Below are 16758 nucleotides of genomic sequence, written 5' to 3' on the forward strand. Positions count from 1 at the left end.
TCAGGGAGAGGGACAGGTGGAGGGTTTCTGTTCTTGTTGTTTTTCTTTTTCTCTCTTGGTGACTTAGCAAAGAAGTTTCCAGGCTCCCAACAGGAGAGGCGCAGGATTAAGTCAGGGTGTTCACACACCAGAGAAAACCACTGGTCAATACAGTGAAATAGAACTGACCGAAACACACACACACACACACACACACACACACACACACACACAGACACAAACACACACAGACACATACACACACAGACACAAACACACAGACACACACACAGACACACACACACACACACACACACACACTGGTGACCACCACACATTCATATACCAGAAGAGACATGGAATATAGTGATGTCTCACACTCAGGACATTAGACCGGTGGCCTTGTCAGACCTCTCCTACAAGTCCAAAGAGAGGGCGCCTTGACCAGACTTACCTCTGGAAGTGACAGACTTTCTAATTTGTTTCCTTTTGGGGTGGAGACATCAGACTCCTGTGAAGCACTAGGCAGCAACTGATCAAAGGGAGCCCTGGGGACCTGGAACTCAGACTGCACACCCTCTAGGATAGTGGTTCTCAACCTTCCTAATGCCATTACCCTTTAATACAGTTCCTCTGATTGTGGTGACCCCCAACCCTCAAATTATTGTTGTTGCTCCTTCATAATTATAATTCTGCTCCTGTTATAAATGGTAAGGTAAATACCTGATATGCAGGATATCACATGTATGACCTCTTTGAAAGGGACCTTCAAATGCCAAAGGGGTAGTGATCTACAAGTTGGGGACCACAGCTCTAGGATCTCCTTGGCCACCACATCCCTTCCTTCTCCAAGGGGCTCTGGTGTCTTCAGGTCTTGCTGTACTATTCCCGTGGGACTTCCAGCAATGTTGTGGGACATTCACCAGAGAAGACCACTCAGATGCAGATTTAAGTCAATAGAAACTCATTATTAGTGGTCAGCAACTGCACCGGCTGTTTGGGATCCCAGTGCAGCACCAAGCCTTTCTCAGGAAGTGTGTTTAAGCATGGAACCACGTTCTGGATTGACTTCAGTTAACAAGAACGGCTAGCCAGATGTGGAATTACAAAAGCCAAAAAGCAAGGTTAGCACTTTCAGAGAGTATCCCTTAACCATGCACTTGGATGGATTAGGCCTTTGGTTTGGCTTTGGCAGATGGTGCTGTCTATGTGCTGAGTACAGGCTGCATGGTGCTCCCATCATGGAGTTGGTTGTGCTAAACACTGGGGCCCTGTTACAGTTACCAGTGACAATTTCTTTTTCTCCTCCTCCTCTTCCTCCTTCTCCTCCTCTTCCTCCTCCTCCTTCTTCTTTTGAGACAGGGTTTCTCTGTATTGCTTTGCAACTTGCTCTGTAGACCAGGCTGGCTTCGAACTCACAGAGATCTGCCTGCCTCTGCCTCCTGAGTCTGGGATTAAAGGTCTGTGCCAATGCCTGGCAACCACTGACTTCTACTAAACAACTAGTCCTCTATTTCTGTTTCATATCATTAGTTGTTACAAGTTTCCTTTAGTGATACCTGAGATATTTGATTATTGCCAGTTTACTTAATGTCACTATAGTTTACAAATTAATATGTGGGAAGTAGTCAAATTTAAAGTTCTAATACTTTGATAACATAGCATTACAGCTTAAAATCCAAGGATCAGGCAGGGGTTGTGGTGCACACCTTTAAGCCTGATGCTGGGGAGGCAGAGGCAGGTGCATCTCTGAGTTCCAGGCCTTGTCTATACAGTGAGACCCTCCTTCAAAAGATATTTTCAATAGTGAATTTTACATGTTGTACTTTCCATATTTTAAGGGTCCTTATTTTATCTTACTTTTTTATTGATAGTTACTGTTGATATTCTGGCTTGTCCCTCTCCCTGGGGCCTGGGCAACCTGTCCCTGTCCCTGTACCCAACTCCTCTCCTTCTCCTGACCCCAGGTTCCTCTTCAACACCTGCCTGTCACTCCACACTAGCCCTCTCTTGGGCCCGTGCCTTCGCCTTAGGGAATTCTCAATAGAGGAGTCTAAAATGGCTGAGAAGCACTTGAGAAAGTGCTCAACATCCTTAGCCATCCGGGGAAATGCAAATCAAAGCAACTCTGAGATACCATCTCACTCCTGTCAGAATGGATAAAATCAAAAAGACCAATGACAGTTTATGCTGGAGAGGATGTGGTGAAAGGGGAACACTCCTCCACTGCTGGTGGGAGTGCCAAATCGTACAGCCACTTTGGAAAGCAGCATGGAGATTCCTCAGAAAAATAGGAATCAGCCTACCACAAGACCCAGCAATTCCACTCTTAGGCATACATCCAGCAGAAGATTTTAAATCCCCACCCCGGACCATCGCCAGAGTCTTCCACAGTAGACAAGGTGTGCTAGCCCCTGTTTGGCTGAAGTGTCTTCAGGTATAAACACAGGCTGGGATTTGGGTATCTCACTGACGCTGCTCAGGGACTGTAGCTTGAACCTACCTCTGATGCTGCTTCTGGGTCTCTATCTCTCTCTTTTTAAAAGACCCTTATCGTATCCAAAATTCAAGAACCTACTCAAACACATATCCACAGAAGGGCAAATTTTCAGCTTTGAAGTAAAAACTAGGTGTAATAAACCCCGGGACCTTGAACCCAATGCCAGTTTTTGAATGTTTTGGAGTGTTTACAGATACTTACTCTCTACCCTCCACCAGTACAACACATTGTAAGTTAGTGCCATTGTTGCATCTAGGGATCCCAGCAGTGCTTTGTTTTATTTCAGCATTTTAGTGGTCTAGCCTGGGAACCTATCGTTTATAAGATTGCTGCTATAGGAAAACCACGTGATATTCCGAAGGCTGAACTCACCGATGAGGCTGAAGAGATGTTAGAAGCATCACTTGGCCTTCAGATGACGAATCATCGTCATCGTCGTCATCATCATCATCATCATCTATAATTACCAATCTCTATGTCCCTACCCCACCACAGGCTGCCGGGAACAAATCTAGAGGCTTGTGCATGTGGGGGAGCACAGTTATCACTGAGCTACATTTCCAGCTGAGCCCTTCTTACCTTGCCAGGGGAGGAATGGGTTCTCTGTCAGAGAGCGCATAGCAGAGACCAGAGCAATAAGGAGCACCAAGTTGGCAGAAAGCACTGAAGGAAAATGAGGGAAGGTGCAGTGTGCAAGGGCCTCACCGCCATTAAAACATTTTTAAATGCTATGTGGTGTGTGCGCACATGCACAAGGCATGCGTGGTGGTGTGCACGTGGACGCCAGAGGGAAGCTTGGGGCTTTGGTGGCTTCTTCCACCATGTGGGTCCCAGGGACTGAGCTCAAGTCCTGAGGCTTGGCAGCAGGTGCCTTCACCTGCTGAGCCATCTTGCTAGCCCAAGGGCTTCATAATCTTGACCTTCATCCTTGATAGGTTAAACTGAATTAGAGACACAGGGCAAACAGGGTGGGCAACAGTAGACTGGAGGGCAGGCCAAGGTCTCACAGGGAAGTGACCAGGCCAGTTTAGATGCCAGAGGCAGCTATGGAATTGATCCTGTGGAGATAGCAAGATGAGCCCTGTGGACGCCCGAGGACAGGAAGGGCTCCCTGACAGGAGCCCGCAGATAAGGCTGTGATGTCCTACAACGTTGCAGAGTAAGGACCAGGAAGTGGAATAGGGAACCATGTACCAGCCTGCTAACCAATGGTGGCTGGGTTCCCAGGTGGGAGTTTTTTCTAAAAGTCCAAGGAAAAGATACCAGTGCTTATTTACTGAGCCATGGGGACCAAGGTGCTTTTGGAGTGGAGATCAGTAAGTGGCGATGGTGATGATTGTGTAGCAAGAGATGAATCTGGTAAGTGAGCTCCAACCTCAGAAACCATTCTAGAGCCAACTCCAGCAAGAGTCCTCTGCTGGCCACATAGGCTGGGGCATGTGTTCACACATGCTGTGGTGGTGTGAATGGGTGCCCCCTACAGTCTTGGGGACTTGCAGACTTGGTCCCCAGGAGGTGGCTGTTGGGGAGGGTTGGTGGTGCAGCCTTGCTGGAGGAAGCATGTCACAGGTTGGGGTGGGAGGTGGCTTCTAAGATAAGTCTTGTGCTGCTTCCAGCTCACTGTTCCATGCTTTTGCCACAATGCCTGCTGCCTGCGGCCATGCTGGGCTCATCCCTCTGGAACATAAGCCATGGTCATGGTGTTTTATCCCAGCAAAATTGCACTCGCTCCAACCTAGGCCTGAAGTTCTCTGCCTTCTTCTGAAGCTGCTTCTGGGCTCTCTAGTACTTGCTTTTAAGAACTATGTTTCACTACAGTATTAAAAAAAAAAACAAAAAACCTTGTCTCTTGTTAGTCTTCATAATAGTCATGGCCCAGTAACTGGACACAGAAGTCCTTCAAAAGCCCTATCCTAAACAAGGCAACTTGATTTACAAATTACTCAGAAGAAAGTGTCTTTTGGGCTAAGACTTGAATGGGAGGCTGTCTGTCTTAACAACTAGTTTCCTGTGCAGTGCATCTCATCTTGCCGTCAGACATTAACCTTCTGTGAAGTTGCACTGATTGTCCAACTGTGGGTGGAGACCTCTTGGAGATCTGATACCCTGGATGCTAGACATTTACGTTACAACTCTTAACAGTAGCAAAAGTGCAGTTGTGAAATAGCAATGGATATGATTGTATGGTTGCAGTCACTGCAACATGAGGAACTGTATTAAAGGGTTGCAGCATTAGGAAGGTTGAGGACCCCTGGTCTACAGCAGAGTGCTGTGTGTGTGTGTAGTGTGCTCCCTCGTACCATCAGGTACTTGATTTTATAAACAGACTTGAATGTCTGAAGCTCCCAGGTTATCCAGGAGTGATACTAGAAAGGATCGAAATTGATATTTCTAGACATACTCTGCCCTACTTTTTGCTGTGTTTCATTGGTTGGAAGCATGGGTGTTAAGCTGTGAAGTGGTTGTTTTACAGGTTTGGCAAGATTTTACTGCTGATACTTTGAACCCAAGGAAGAGCTGACTTGTTAGAAACAAAGCAGGGAGTGGACATCAATAACCTAGGTCCTCTGCACAGTTCGCCCTTGGGGCTCCTTTCATCTTTAATCTGTCTGTGGGACAAAGCCTTGTGTGACTTGTCACTTGTGGCTTTGTCTTTCCTCTTGCTGCAACACTGTTGGGAGCAGAGAGAAGAGAGGAGCCTCCTTAGACTCAGAATTAATTAAGCAACTTCCTCTTTTTTGAGAAAGTGAAAGTAAGACGTTTTAGAGGACAAACCCGGCTGTAGAAGGAGACTACACTGACCAGCCTAGTTTCAGAGAAGATTCCAGACCTGTCTGAGTCCTGCAAGCTGTGCAGATTCAGCTCTGCTGCTCTGTGAGGTGTGCTCTGCAGTGATGAACCTGCTGTGAATTCATCCCAGCTCCTGTAAGTGATTCCTCCCCCCATTCCTGTTAGTAACCCCACAGAAAACACAGAGGTTCTCCAAGTTGGACCTTCCTGCTGTTGGTACTTTGGTCTGTCATAGGTTCCCATGCTGAGGTGTGTGTGTGTGTGTGTGTGTGTGTGTGTGTGTGTGTGCATCTTCCCAGGTAAAGTCTCTTGTACAACAGCAGTTATCCTTAGACTCAATAAGCTTATGTGATCATGTCTTGGCTTTGATATCAGCAGACAGAGTGGAATAGTGTGACAGGCGTTGTCTGCACAGCTACTGTCATCCTGGGACTGTGGATGCTGGCTTTGTACAAGTTGCTCTGTAGAAATGTAGAAAGGATGAACTTTACAAAGATAACCACTAATGTCTGAAGCAGCGGTGCAGAACAGGAGGGAAACTGAAGAGGAGGGCTTATGTGGTAGTTTGAAGAATGGCCTCATATTAGAATGTTAAGTCATCAGAGAATAGCACTACTTAGAAGGATTTGGAGGTGTTCTTGTTGGGGTAGGTGTGTCCTTGGGGGAGAAAGTTTGTCATTGCTGGTGGACTTTGAGCTTTCAAGAGCCCAAGCCAGGCCCCGTGTCCCCCTCTCTTTCTGTGCCTGTGGACTCGGATGGAGAACTCTCAGCTGCTTCTCCAGCACCACGTCTGCTGTGTGCTGTCATACACCCTGCTATGATGACAATGAACTAAACCCTTGATACTGTAAGCCAGCCCTAATCAAATGCTCTCCTTCATAGGAGTGGCCATGGTTTGTTCCAGGCTGCCGGGAACAAATCTAGGGTCTTGTGCATGTGGGGAAAGCACAGTTATCACTGAGCTACATTTCCAGCTGAGTCCTTCTTACCTTGCCAGGGGAGGGATGGGTTCTCTGTCAGAGAGCGCATAGCAGAGACCAGAGCAATAAGGAGCACTAAGTTGGCAGAAAGCACTGAAGGAAAATGAGGGAAGGTGCAGTGTGCAAGGGCCTCACCGCCTTTAAAACATTTTTAAATGCTATGTGGTGTGTGCGCACATGCACAAGGCATGCGTGGTGGTGTGCACGTGGAAGTCAGAGGGAAACTTGGGGCTTTGGTGGCTTCTTCCACCACGTAAGTCCCAGGGACTGAGCTCAAGTCCTGAGGCTTGGCAGCAGGTGCCTTCACCTGCTGAGCCATCTTGCTAGCCCAAGGGCTTCATAATCTTGACCTTCATCCTTGATAGGTTAAACTGAATTAGAGACACAGGGCAAACAGGGTGGGCAACAGTAGACTGGAGGGCAGGCCAAGGTCTCTCAGGGAAGTGACCAGGCCAGTTTAGATGCCAGAGGCAGTTATGGAATTGATCCTGTGGAGACAGCAAGATGAGCCCTGTGGACGCCCGAGGACAGGAAGGGCTCCCTGACAGGAGCCCGCAGATGAGGCTGTGATGTCCTACAATGTTGCAGAGTAAGGACCAGGAAGTGGAATAGGGAACCATGTACCAGCCTGCTAACCAATGGTGGCTGGGTTCCCAGGTGGGAGTTTTCTAAAAGTCCATGGAAAAGATACCAGTGCTTATTTACTGAGCCATGGGGACCAAGGTGCTTTTGGAGTGGAGATCAGTAAGTGGCGATGGTGATGATTGTGTAGCACGAGATGAATCTGGTAAGTGAGCTCCAACCTCAGAAACCATTCTAGAGCCAACTCCAGCAAGAGTCCTCTGCTGGCCACATAGGCCGGGGCATGTGTTCACACATGCTGTGGTGGTGAGAATGAGCGTCCCTACAGTCTTGGGGACTTGCAGACTTGGTCCCCAGGAGGTGGCTGTTGGGGAGGGTTGGTGGTGCAGCCTTGCTGGAGGAAGCATGTCACAGGGTGGGGTGGGAGGTGGCTTTTAAGATAAGTCCTGTGCTGCTTCCAGCTCACTGTTCCATGCTTTTGCCACAATGCCTGCTGCCTGCGGCCATGCTGGGCTCATCCCTCTGGAACGTAAGCCATGGTCATGGTGTTTTATCCCTGCAAAATTGCACTCGCTCCAACCTAGGCCTGAAGCTCTCTGCCTTCTTCTGAAGCTGCTTCTGGGCTCTCTAGTACTTGCTTTTAAGAACTGTGTTTCACTACATTATTAAAAAAACCTTGTCTCTTGTTAGTCGCAGCATTAGGAAGGTTGAGGACCCCTGGTCTACAGCAGAGTGCTGTGTGTGTGTAGTGTGCTCCCTCGTACCATCAGGTAGCAGTACTTGATTTTATAATCAGACTTGAAAGTCTGAAGCTCCAAGGTTATCCAGGAGTGATACTAGAAAGGATCGAAATTGATATTTGTAGACATACTCTGCCCTACTTTTTGCTGTGTTTCATTGGTTGGAAGCATGGGTGTTAAGCTGTGATGTGGTTTAGCAGAACAAGATGTTCCTCCTAAGGGAATAGAAGACGTGTAACAGGTTTGGCAAGATCTTACTGCTGATACTTTGAACCCAAGGAAGAGCTGACTTGTTAGAAACAAAGCAGGGAGTGGACATCAATAACCTGGGTCCTCTGCAGAGTTGACCCTTCGGGCTCCTTTCATCTTTAATCTGTCTGTGGGACAAAGCCTTGTGTGACTTGTCACTTGTTGCTTTGTCTTTCCTCTTGCTGCAACACTGTTGGGAGCAGAGAAAAGAGAGGAGCCTCCTTAGACTCAGGAATTAATTAAGCAACTTCCTCTTTTTGAGAAATCGAATCTAAGAAGTTGTAGAGGACAAACCCGGCTGTAGAACAAGACTCTGACTAGCCTAGCTTCAGAGGAGAGTCCAGACCTGTCTGGGTCCTGCAAGCTGTGCAGATTCAGCTCTGCTGCTCTGTGAGGTGTGCTCTGCAGTGATGAACCTGCTGTGAATTCATCCCAGCTCCTGTAAGTGATTCCTCCCCCCACTCCTGTTAGTAACCCCACAGAAAACACAGAGGTTCTCCAAGTTGGACCTTCCTGCTGTTGGTACTTTGGTCTGTCATAGGTTCCCCTGCTGAGGTGTGTGTGTGTGTGTGTGTGTGTGTGTGTGTGTGTGTGTGCATCTTCCCAGGTAAAGTCTCTTGTACAACAGCAGTTATCCTTAGACTCAATAAGCTTATGTGATCATGTCTTGGCTTTGATATCAGCAGACAGAGTGGAATAGTGTGACAGCGTTGTCTGCACAGCTGTTGTCATCCTGGGTCTGTGGATACTGGCTTTGTACAAGATGCTTTGTAGAAATGTAGAGAAGGATGAACTTTACAAAGACAGCCAGTGATCAGGCCCCAACCTGAAGCAGAGGTGCAGAGCACAGGAGGGAACCTGAAGAGGTGGGCTTATGGCTGGTTGAAGAATGCCTCATATGATAACAATGAACTAGACTCCTGAGACTGTAAGCCAGCCCTCGTCAAATGCTCTCCTTAAGAGTGGCCATGGTTATGTTGTCTCTACACAGCAATGGAACACTAACTAGGACACCTCACATCTCTGCTCTCCTTTGTGTCTCAGGTTGCTCAGCTCGGACTTTCACAATCCTTCCCTCTTACCCAAGCTCTTACATTCTGCAGGTTTTTAGACTTTGCTCTTAATCTCATCTTTAGGAGTCTGGCTTCACCAGAAACTCTTGATTGAGAAGAAGCCCAGTGGTGGAGTCCTCAGTGCCAAGCTGGACACAGGGTCCACAACTGAACTATGGATTGCGTGTCATCAGCACTTGAGTTACTTCTCCACTTGCCCTCTGTGGCACACACACTTTTTTTCTAGACTCTGCTTGGCCTCACTCACTGCCACTGCTGCTCTTGGTGGTCGTCCCATGACACTGGCATCTGCAAAATGCTGGGTCTTCTGCTGCAACTGCACTTTCACTAGTAGCCTATTCTGGGTTGTTTGCATGGACTCTGACTCTGGCACACATTGCCAAGCCTCAGCTGCTCTCCGTGTCCCCTTCACACCTTCAAAAATAGCACCACCTGGGTGGATCTTACATTACCAAGTTCGGCTTTCTGCACAGGATACAACCTTGGCCATGTCTGGAACACAGCCTTGATGCTAATTCTCAGGAAACACTTTCCAGAAGACCTCACCTAAAGATGCTGGTCTCTTCATAATCACTGCTGATTTCTCAGCTCCAGCTGAGCAGCATGGAGTCCCCCAGCAAAGCAAAGGTCTCACTTTAGTGGTTCTGGTACCTTGTTAATCACAGGTGATTCCTCAGCCCCAGCTATCCAGAACCATTGATTCTTAATTAAAATGACCCAGTAGAGTTAGCTGTTTTGGGAATTCATTCTGCCAATAGCTTTGGGGTTCCTGACTTAGGGCCTTAGGGTGTGGCTTCTTAAAAGGAGAGAGACAGAGGTGGATGCTCTCCTGGGGTGTGAAGACTGGATCAGGTGGCCTGAAGCATCATGTGGCTGCTTCCCAGCTCCCTTAGGCATAAGAGATATAAATCTTTATATATATATAAAAAGATTTATAAATACATATAAATGAATATATGTGTATTTGTGGTTCTTGCCACAGTCTGTTTTGCTAGACTTCTCATTCTGGCCTGTATTGTCTGCATGATCTCCACATTCCCTTTTTTTTGGTTTTTATGAGACAGGGTTTCTCTGTATTGTTTTGGAGGCTGTCGGTCCAGCCTAGCCTCGAACTCACAGAGATCTGCCTGCCTCTGCCTCCCGAGTGCTGGGATTAAAGGCATGCACCACCACCGCCCGGCCGCTCTCCACATTCTTATCTTCCAAACTCTTAAAGAATGACGATGTCCCCGTTTGTCACAACACTGCCATACTATCTTGGTATCAACTTGTCTTAGGGTTACTATTGTTGTTAGGAAACATCTTGACCAAAGGAACTTGGGGAGGAAAGAGGTAATTTGGCTTCCATTTCTAAGGCACTGTTTATCATTGAAGGAAATCAGGATAGGACTCTAACAGAGCAGGAACCTGGAGTCAGGCTGATGCAGAGGCCATGGTGGGTGCCGCTCACTGGACTGTTCCTCATGGCTCACTCAGTCTGCTTTCTCATAGAAAAGGACCACCAGCATGGGCGGGGCCCTCTGCCATCCATCAGTCATTAAGACCATGACCTACAAGCTTGCCTGATTTTATGGAAGCATTTTTAAATTGAGGTTCCCTCCTGTCAGAGGAATTTAGCTTATGTGGGGTTGACATAATACTACCCAGAACATACCTTACATTTACCACTTTTATTCAGTATTGCTGTATTATCTGTCATCTTTGTTAGAAGGACCCGTGAATCCCCTTCACCGCTTCAATACTACTTTGCTACAAATGGTGTCATAACTGGTCATTACAATCCATGGTCATTAACACAATATGTTTAGCTTCTTGATTAGGAAACATTTAACTGTGTAGTGAAGTTTACTGTAAGACCTTCCTTGTGTTTAATAATTTTCAAGCACTTATATTCTTTTTAAGAAATTTATTAGAGGGTCGGAGAGATTGCTTAGTATTTAAAAACACTGCTCTTGGAGATCTGGGTTCAGTTTCCAGTACTCACAACCATCTATAACTCCAGTTTCAGGAGATCTGATGTCCTCTTTTGGCGTTTGTAAGCACCAGGTACACATGTCACATACACACAATCAAAATACTCATACATATTAAAAGTAAAAATCAATCATTAAACCATGTATTAGCACATTAATCACACATAATACTAGGGTTCACTATGATGCTTTTGCATGTGTGTGTGTAAGATATTTTAGTCATATCAACTCTTCTGTTACCTCTCGTGTCTCCTTCCCACTCCCCCCAGATTTCTCCTAATTATTTCTCCTCTACTTTCATGTGAGGCTTTTTTTTCCAATTGTGTTCACCCAATGATTCCATCTGTGGTTATTAAAGAAGTAAGCTTTATTTAAAGAAGTATTTATTTAAAGAAGTATTAAAGGAGTAAAGAAGTAAGAAGTGAGTGGCTATTTATAAGAACCTGGGCTCCTCACTAGTGAACACACCACTGAACACAATGTCTCTCCCTCCAGCACCATTCACTGCAGAGAGATCCCAGGGCCCCTGGAGCCTCATGAGCCCCTCTCCCTCCATGAAGGGAAGGGTGACAGTTCTGCTCTTGTGCAGGGATCATGCAAGTCCTCAGAGCCGCTGAGAGGTCAACAGTTGACAGCCATGTCATGGAGGGAAAACAATGTTCTCTTGCATCTTTCCCACCCTCTCTGAGAGACTCCTGACTCCTGGGTGGGGTGATGTAGATGTCTGGTGTAGCAAATCCTTTCACTCCCTTGCCTCCGGCTCATCATCCTGGGACAACATTTCGGTGGCCTGGTTGGGGACCTCTGCATTTGTCTGCCAGGCATCTCTTTCTTCTGTGGCTTGTGGCAGGTGATGGAACACTTCATGGGCAGCTGAAGATTTCTGTCTGGAAAGGTTTTGCAGTGAGATCCAAAGCTTCAGATGTTTGTCTGGAAGTAGTTAGCTTTTTACCCCACAGAGAAGTCAGCAAGTCACTGCTTAGCTTGTACCCTGATGAACCATGACCCCTGACAAATGGGGGTCATTTAGAGTCCCCGGTCACCCAACCCCTTCTCAGACTGAACCATTTCTGGGGTACACAGTCACTCAGTTGCCTGTGGTACAGAGGGAAGTGAGACATTAAGGATAAATGCCCAGTTGATTGCGTGAAAATACCTTTGCCATTGATTTTGGAATGAATGCATGGTAAGGGTCCCTCTTAGGGTCATGACAGGAGTGCATGCAAGTGAGGTGTCTGGAGGCTTGCTAAATTCAGTTCTCATGTCTGAGAAGACAGTATATTGAACTTGTAATCATACTGTCCAAACTTCAGAGTTGGAGGGATGGAAAGATAGCTCAGTGGGTAAGGCCATGGTGTATAAACATGAAGACAGTAATTCACACCTATGATACCCAGCGGGACATCTGTCCCAAGTCCTCAGCTGACTAACCCTACCAAGAACCAGAGTGAGACCCCAGCCTGCTCCTTACCTGCTTGTGCCCGACATTTCTTCTTCACATACCTGCAAATGCAAATGCAAATGCAGATGATGATGATGGGGATGGCTACTGCCATGGTGGTAGATTTACTGTTGTTGGAAAAATGCGGGGTATCAAGAGACTGGGTGACAGGTAGAAGCTGAGTGAAATCTGGGCCTCTTGATGTTGGTCCTTAAGAGAAAAAAATCAGGAAGTTATGGATAAGACTAAAAACACATCTCCAACAGCACCTTCTCTCCCCAGGCAGTCTGAGGAACTCATGTGTAATAAACCCAGAGCATAGAACCCACCGAGGACTGGGAAACCTGCAGCTTTGGCACTGCATTTGAAGATACTATGTGGGGAGGGGCGCCAATCCTGGGGCATGGGATACACCCTCATCTGGGGTCAGAAGAATGGACAGAGGACAGATCTGTTGTCACATTCGTGAGCTTGTGGCATGTTGCACCTGTCACACTGAATGCAGCAGACCTGGGTATTAGATACAGGCCAGGTTGAAAATATTTAGTTCCTGTCATTTACAGAAAGCTCAAACGTTCTCTTTCCTACATGAACACCAGTATCTGATGCTATCTCCCCAGGAGTTAGACCATATGGGCTTGGGAGCAAGGGAAGTTTTCAAATCTATCCAGAACCATTGTCAGTCAGGTATGAGCACAGATTGCCCCCTGGCGGAACAGAGCGTAAATGCACTTGATTAGTGGGGACTTTGGGAAGGGGCGATAAACCCTTATTAAGATTCAAATGGAAATGAAACATCTTCTGTTACAAATCTGTAACAAATCACAGAACTTGGTAGACTGAGGGAGAGAAGGGATTGTTGCAGATTCTACAGTGTGGGCCGCAGCGCGAAATCCTGCCTTAAGAGAAAACAACTACAGAATGAAAGGTGGAAAAGAAAAAAAGAAAAGGAGGAAAAAATTCTAAGTTGCTTGGTTGTGGCTGCCTGTGGCGTTGCTGTCTCCAGAAGCGTGTATTGTGATCTTTTGGAGAATACCGTGAGACGGTGGGAAAAAATAAAATCCAAGGACAAAGAGGTCCCAGATAGTGGAGGGCTTGTGAGAAATGGCTGGGGAGTGCAGAGACCAGCATGCTCTGGGCCCAGGGAGCTGTCTGAAACTGCCTCCCAGAGGGGTCTGCACTGGTGACTCGGTTTAGGCTTGGGGTGATCCCTGTGGTTCTGAGAGCCTCACTAGCTCCTCCCTCTTGTCCTTGTCCTCCTTATATCTCTTCCTCGCCCTCCCGCAGTGACTTTTCCCGTAACTGTCAATCTGCTGAAGACCATGGGGAGGGTGAGGACCAGGGAGCCTGGGTGTCATCTAAATTATAAGTAAACAAAAGTGCATGTAATATAGTCTTGATTTGTTTTAATCAGTTACATTTAAACCACTGATAAATATTATTTTAAAATCGATATTTTTACAAGTATGAATATACAGAGGCCTTGTACAATGCCACTAAACAGTTTATGTTTGATGTTGCAATGTTTTAGTTGATAGCAGTTTAGCCTTAAATATGATGCTCTAGGTGGATCTTCTCTGTCAAGGACATCAGTGGTCAGGTGTGGATATCCAGGCTTTTAAGGCTTTAAGAAAAAAAAGCCTAAATTTTGTCGAGAATTTCATAATAGAAGGTAAAACAGTTAGGATCCACCAAGAGTGGGAAAGGTACATAAGTTACAGGGTTAGAGACAGATTTCTGATAAGAAATGGAATACTTTGATATAAGAAGGGATTTCTATGATGAGTTTTGTTTTTGTTTTTAATTTTTTTATTACTTTAATATTTAAATAGCTTGTTTCACATGTCAATCCCAGTTCCCTCTTCCTCCTCTCCTCCTGCACCCCTCCCACCATCCCCCCAGCCTATCCCCACTTCCTTCCACATACGGGATATCTAGAGTCTGTCATTTCACTCAGGGTAGGGGCCAGGCTCTCCCCTAAGAGTTCAGGCTGAGAGAGCATCCCTCTTTGTGTTATGGACACACGAAGTCCTTTTGTATGCCAGGAATAAACACTGATCCACTGCTCAGGGTCCCATAGGTAGCCCAGGCCTCCTCACTGACTCTCACACTCAGGGAGTCTGGATGAGGTCCTATGCTGGCCTCCCAGCTGTCAGTCTGGGGTCCAAGAGGTCCCCCTTATCCAGATCAGCTGTCTCTGTTGGTTTCGCCTGCCCATTCTTTGCCAATTTGCTCATCGCTCCTCTCTCTCTATCACTGGGTTCCGTGGGTTCAGTTCAGTGTTTAATTGTGAGTGTTTGCCTCTGCTTCCATCAGTCACTGGATGAAGGTCCTCCCGCCGTGTTCCCAATCTGTTCAGGAGATCTTGCCTCATTCCTCTTCTCTAGGGTACCATGCATATCTCTCTTGGTTTCTTTCCTGTTTCCCAGACTCTCTGTCAGTGGCATTGCAGACTGAAACTATCCTGACCCATGTCTAAAATCCATACATGAGTGAGTACATACCATGTTTGTCTTTTTGTGACTGGGTTACCTCACTCAGGATGGTTTCTTCTAGTACCATTCATTTACCTGCGAATTTCAAGATTCCATTTTTTTTTCCTGCTGAGTACTACTCCATTGTGTAAATGTACCACATTTTCTCTATCCACTCTTCAGTTGAGGGGCATCTAGGTTGCTTCCAGGTTCTGGCTATTACAAACAATGCTGCTATGAACATAGTGGAACAGATGTCTTTGTTGTATGAATATGCATCTTTTGTGTATATGCCTAAGAGTGGAATTGCTGGGTCCTGTGGTAAATTGATTCCCATTTTCCTGAGGAATCTCCATACTGATTTCCAAAGTGGCTGCATGAGTTGGGACTCCCACCAGCAGTGGAGGAGTGTTTCCTTTTCTCCACATCCACTCCAGCATAAACTGTCATTGGTGTTTTTGATTTTAGCTATTCTGATAGGAGTAAGATGGTATCTCAGAGTTGTTTTGATTTGCATTTCCCTGATGATTTAGGATGGTGAGCACTTTCTTAAGTGTCTCTCGCCCATTTTAGACTCCCCTATTGAGAATTCTCTATTTAGTTCTGTACCCCACTTTTTAATTGCATCCTTTAGTGTTTTGGAGACTTGTTTCTTGAGTTCTTTGCAAATTTTGGAGATCAGCCCTTTGTCAGATGTGGGCTTAGTGAATATCTTTTCCCATTCTGTGGGCTGCCTTTTTGTCTTGTTAAGTGTGTCCTTTGCTTTTACAGAAGTTTCTTAGTTTCAGGAGGTCCCGTTTGTTAATTGTCGATTTCAGTGTCTGTGCTACTGGTGTTATGTTGAGGAAGCTGTCTCCTGTACCAATTCGTTGAAGAGTATCTCCCACTTTCTCTTCTAAGAGTTTCAGTGTGGTTGGATTTATGTTGAGGTCTTTTATCCATTTGGACTTAAGTTTTGTGCAAGGCGATAGACATGGATCTATCTCCAGTCTTCTGCATGCCATTATCCAGTTATGCCAGCTTTCCTTTTCCCATTGTACAATTTGTCAAAAATCAAGTGTTCATAGGTGTGTGGGTTAAAATCAGGGGTTTCAATTCGGTTCCAGTGGTCTACCTGCCTACTTTTGTGCCAATACCAAGCTGTTTTCAGGACTATAGCTCTGTAATAGAGCTTGAATTCAGGCATGGTGATGCCTCCTGAAGTTCCTTTATTGTATAGGGATGTTTTGGTATCCTGGGCCTTTTGTTTTTCCATATAAAGTTGATTATTGTTCTTTCAAGGTCTGTGAAGAATTGTGCTGGAATTTTGATAGGGTTCGATTTGATTCTTTAGATTGCTTTTGGCAAGATTGTCATTTTTATTATGTTGATCCTACCAATCCAAGAGCATGGGAGATCTTTCCATTTTCTGGTATCCTCTTTGATTTCTTTCTTTAGAGACACAAAGTTCTTGATATACAGATCTTTTACTTCTTTGGTTAACATTATCCCCAGATATTTGATGCTGTTTATGCCTAATGTAAAGGGTGATGTTTCTCTGATTTCTTTCTCAGCTACTTTATCATCTGTATATAATAGGGCAACTGATTTTTTTGAGTTAACTTTGTAATCTGCCACTTTGCTGAAGGCATTTATCAGCTCTAGGAGTAACCTTGCAGAGTTTTTTGGGTCACTTATGTAAACTATCATATCATCTGCAAATAGTGACAGCTTGACTTCTTTTCCTATTTGTATCCCCTTGATGTCCTTTTGTTGTCTTATTGCTCTAGCTAGAACTTCAAGTACAATATTGAAGAGATATGGAGAGAGTGGACAGCCTTGTCTTGTTCCTGATTTTAGAGGAATTGTGTTGACTTTCTCTCCATTTAGTTTGATGTTAGCTGTTGGTTTACTGTATATTGCTTTATTATGCTCAGGTATGTTCCTGTTATCTCTGATCTCTCTAGGACCTTTATCATGAAGGGGTGCTGGATTTGT

General features: G+C 45.8%; 1 long non-coding RNA gene across 1 annotated transcript in view; it reads left to right on the forward strand.

Annotated features, from left to right (window-relative positions):
* Positions 1-7427: 7427 nt before the first annotated feature.
* LOC121144489 overlaps positions 7428-16758 on the forward strand; it is a 47665-nt gene continuing 38334 nt past the window's right edge. The window contains exon 1 of the long non-coding RNA XR_005881855.1: positions 7428-8261. This is a non-coding gene — a long non-coding RNA (uncharacterized LOC121144489). The remainder of the gene's footprint in view (positions 8262-16758) is intronic.

Source organism: Mesocricetus auratus, unplaced genomic scaffold (genome assembly GCF_017639785.1).
Source record: "Mesocricetus auratus isolate SY011 unplaced genomic scaffold, BCM_Maur_2.0 Super-Scaffold_100018, whole genome shotgun sequence".
Classification (NCBI taxonomy): Eukaryota; Metazoa; Chordata; class Mammalia; order Rodentia; family Cricetidae; genus Mesocricetus; species Mesocricetus auratus.